Source organism: Delphinapterus leucas, chromosome 18, assembly GCF_059928025.1.
Source record: "Delphinapterus leucas isolate spDelLeu-1000000601 "Yukka" chromosome 18, BTC_Dleu_Yukka2, whole genome shotgun sequence".
NCBI classification, from domain to species: Eukaryota; Metazoa; Chordata; class Mammalia; order Artiodactyla; family Monodontidae; genus Delphinapterus; species Delphinapterus leucas.
The window spans coordinates 77,568,696-77,573,737 of NC_143146.1; positions in this window are offsets into that span (position 1 = coordinate 77,568,696).

Consider the following 5,042-nt stretch of genomic DNA (forward strand, 5'->3'; position numbering starts at 1 on the left):
AATTTCATCTCTATGGTATAAAAGCTACTGTTACACGCCCATTTATATTTCAGTGAGGTGGGTTGTAAGGGAGATGAGGTATTTTCCAAAGCTTCATTGGTTCTTGTAGCTTCAGAGTCCTGGTATCCTTAAAAGACAGCCAAATGTGTAATTGATAAACTTTTGGAATTCCGGTTCCTTTTCCTTTGGATCTTCCCAAGGAAGGAAAAATGGGACGGCCTCTATTTCAAAAGGAACTCATTTACTGCCAAGGAGGAGATCATCTACTGAAAGAATCTGTATCATCAAATTTGAGGACACATTTTTAAAACGCTGTCCCGGGGGTGGGGGAGGGATGGAGTGGGAGGTTGGGATTAGCAGATGCAAACTATTATATACAGGATGGATAAACAACAAGGTCCTACTGTAGAGCACAGGGAACTATATCCAGTATCCTGTGATAAACCGTAATGGAAAAGAATATTTTAGAAAGTAAACAAACTAGAAAACGCTGTCCTACTTAAAACAATAGGACTTGAATGGGTCTGCATCTAACTGGGTTCTTATATATTCATGTAAATTGAATACATAGCTGAAGACAGGTGAAGTCCATGGAAAATTGTCAACATTATCCTAATTGCCTTATAACGTGGGCATCCCAGTCCTACAGTATCTTAACCTGCATGTTGATATAACAATTGACGTAGAACCCAGCCTGGTATTAAGTAGCAAGATCAAAATATTGTCTTTTTTTCCTCTACAATATCCTTAGCACTGTTCCATGTCATATAGCAGATGCTCAGTACATATTCATTGAAGGAATGAAGTGGGTATTTTAAAGATTATATTTTCACCTCTTTTGTTACCCTATATTTTCACTGCTAGTCTGTTGTGAATTTTGCCTGTGACATGAGGTAAATGTGGAAGGGGAAAATTAAAGTGAGTAATATTAACAAAAACCAATAGAGTCACCTTCCTCTGAATAGCAATCGAAAGTAGCCAAAGAGCATTCTGAGCGTGGCCCCGGTAGGCACAGGGCAGCAGAGATGGTCTGACTAAAGACTGGTCCCCTTCGTCTCCAGGAACCAAAGCCACGACCGATGCTGGCCAATCAGCCAGCACTTTTCATATCCTCAGGGTCCGTCACAGGCACCCAGGAAACGTCAGTAAAGGATCCAATGAGCCCAGATTCTCCAAGAACAAAGCACTTAATCTTGACACGGTTAGAAAGCCAGTGACTATAAGCTCTCTCTCGTACCTCCTGCTCTTTCGCATCTCAGCTCAGACATGACGACCTCAGGCCCTCAAAAGTCCATATGGGATGCACGGATGTCCCACGGCCCCCGGTACCCTCCCATCCCAGGGTCCCTCACACGACCTCAGGATGCCTGTGGTTTAAGTTCCGTGTACCATCAGAGACCATGCCTGTCCTTTTATTGCTGGTGCCAGCTCCACAATACGACAAAGGAAGGAGGGAAGGAGTGAGGAAAAGAAAAACAGGGAGGGAGGGAGGGGGCAGGATTTGGTCAGCCATGGAGTGAAGAGATGTTCGGAGTACCGCTTCCTTCTGAAAGAGCAGCTATAACGCTAACATCTTCATGGACTAGGAAAAGCCCTCTTTTTATGAATCAGAAACAGAAATCTCCCAAAGCTGTCATGGACCAACCCTGTACGCCCGCAGACACTAGAAGCGAGAGGCAACAGCCAGGTGGAGTTTACAGAATGCTTTGCCACATCCCACGAAATGCTTAGGAAAAAGCCTGCGTGAGTGTGTTTCCGATAAGTTTCTCCAAGCCGGGCCGTGAACGTTGTCAGTAACGCTTGCGCTTCCACTGTGTGCGGAGGGCAGACTCAGATGCTCAGCTCTGAATGTCCCCTTTACACGTTGTCTTTTAACTCTTTCGTTCCCAGGATCAAATGTTCCCAGCTAAGTCCACTAATGACAACAGGAATCATCACCAAAAACGCAAACAGAAGGATCTTCAGAAGGGGATGGGAAAAAACAAGAGCCAGTTACCAGCACACCTGGCCAAGAGGTACTGAGATATCAGGGATGCCTACAACTTGTTTTCATTAAAGTTGTTTTTAAAATGTTTTCCAAGATATATGCCGGAATAGAGTTGGAGAGAAATGAGAAACCTAAGTATGAATTTTCTCTTTGACGACCAACCAAAGTAGCAAAGAGGCCTCTCCTTGGTGTTTTCTTTGCCTCACTGGTGGCCCTCACAACACCGTCCGACCTTACAGCCAGCGTCCACGAACCTGCCGAGTACGAGCTGGTGCAGCGCCGAGACGTAGAACACACACACACGTGAAGAACACTCGTCATCATTTCTTTCCAGAGAAAATTATAGAAGAGGCCGTTTCTCATTTCTGCATGCTCCCCCCGGTGAAGAAGACGTCACAAGAAAAATTCTTCTGAAGACCTAAGGGAGGCGGCTGCCAAGGAGCGGGGCAGGTAGAGCGGGGAGCCACGTGGGGCGCGGCTCTCGCCCGCAGTCAGGCCCGCCCTCCACACCCAAAGCCCGGAACTCAGGGCTACTTACTGACCGACACGTAATTCCTCCCACCCCACCTGCAACAATAAAATATCAATTTTCAAATGTGAAACGTCTATGGATGCCCGTGGGTATTACGTCGCGTGTATCACACACACACACACACACACACACACACACACACGCAGACACAGGGGCTTGGCGAACGCATCTTTTGAATCCATCTGGCATATTCCCCGACCCCCGCCGCTTCATTGCTCTTTCATGCAAGTGACCACAAACGGTGGATCTAAATCCGGCACATTTCGAGGTCAAACGATGCAGCAAACAGAATTTGACCTCGGACAATATGCCTCTGTCCACTCACCATCCACGTCAACGTGCGTACACACTGCGTTTTGCTTGATGCAAGTTCATCAATCTTTATCCCAGAAGCTTCCGCGCTCCCTCATCTAACGCTTACAGAAAAGAAAGGACATCCGGATGCGTCTCTTCCCCCCCATCATCGCCACACACCCCCTCGTCCCTCAACACACACGCAACAGCTGTAAGAGCAAGGAGATCGTGTTTTTAAAATTCCATCGGTTCATGTAGGCACAGAATCGGAAGCAGCTCCAACATGGACATCAAGTAAAAAATACCAGTTTTCCAAAGTCTGTAATTATGTATTTACACAAATTACATAATCCTTTATGTATTTACATACAATTACAGATTATCAAGTAAATAACACAATGTTGTGTTAATGAGATGAAATCGAATGAAAACCATAAACGGAAGCCGTCCACTTATCCACAGAACAGGACCTGGCAGGGACAGGTGCCCCAAGGTGACCTGGCACGTCGGCACCGCCTGGGGACATTCTCATGACAGATGGGGGGGGTGGGTCAGTCCGTGCCTGTTAAGTCTGTGACCAAGGTGCAGTGTTGGCACAAACGACATAGCGGTTTGGCTGGCCGGGCTTGTGTTTGTGAAAACTGGACCCATCATTCCACAGAGGTTTGAGCAGCCAGCCACAGCCTTGGGTCCCTTATGACAAGAACCAGTGGCAAAGCCAGGAGCTGGGGCGACTCGCTCTGCAGCCCAGCAGGACAGCGCCCGCACCAAAACCCTGAGCCATCTACTCTCCCAGAACACTTATGTACAGAAATTGCATAAGTCAGTATTTATTTATTTACAGACCATTACAGTTTATCATATCAATTGCCAAAAGCATATAACATTTTGTTTTTCTTTTTTTAAAAAAAAAAAGTAACCAAAACAAAATAACTCCAAAAGTCGACATTTAAAGTAGCATTTTCTAGGAATGCTTGGAGAGTTTAGTCTTTTTCACAAATCGTTTTCTTTCTTTTAGGCTGATTAATCGAGCATCTCACGCTACTTTAAGATTACTTTTGGCTATTTCCTAAAATCAATTTCTTCGGTGCTAAATATTGTACCTATGACATCCTAGAAACTTGATTCTTCCCTGTGATCAGATGTTTAATGTTTTTCAGCCAACAAGATTAAATGCCTTTTGGAAAAACTAAAGCCCGAATATGTGCACATTTTAGCAGCAGCAAAGGGTTAAATAATAAATAAGAATACTACCTCTTGGAATTAAATGCAGTTTCTGTTAAGAAAGTTTTTAAAAAAAGAAACAAGAAAATAAATGAAGAGGACATTCTGACTTTTACCACAAATCAGCTATTTTACATTGCTTCTGTCCCCTCCCCCCCGCCCAGCATATTTCTTAATTCCAAATGTTGGACTTAGTTTTTCTTTAATGCACATCAACAGGAGGCCCTGTCCATTCTGCCCTTTGGACCAGAGATGGGCCCCCGCGCTCATGACAATCAGCCACGTGCTTCTACTTCAAAACAGCTTTGACCCACCAGTGGCACACTTTTATTTTTCATAGAGAATGTGCATCAGAGCAAAACAAAGTTGGAATATTAAATTTTAAAATTAGTTACATAAACCCCAACGCATTTTTTAACTGTCAATTTCCCACACAAATGGCTAGAAAGTGTTATATGTGGTATGAGAATTTGTTATAAATTTCTTTTTCTTAAATATTGCTTTAAGAATTTGGCTCTTTTCTCCTTAGTATATAGTAAGAAATAGTCTCCCTTGCCCAAGGGCAAGTTTCAAAATTATTGCTACTAAACAAATATGTATTCTTATGCTTTTCAGCATAAAATGTTATAAAAGCCGTGTAAAAGATAACCTATAGAGTAACCTCCCCTCTAAAAAAATTGAGTGCTTGTGAAGACCATTTTAAAAAAACAAAACACAGTCAACAAATATATACTTTCCCCCTCATTGTCATGATTGATGGAGATTTATTAGTTTCATTTTGCAAGTTTTACTTGAAGGGTGCTTTTACCAGGTATTATGACAGGTCACACCGAAAGCAATTTTCTATAAAAGATGTTACAGTAACCCCTATGGTACTTGTGTAATTTCATATTTGAGAGCCAAGTGCACAAATAAAAAGTTTATAAGAATGACCCTGTTGTTCTGACTCTGATTCTTGTCCCCTAAAAAAAAAGAAAACTCTGTGCCAAGTAAGCTTTTTTTTTT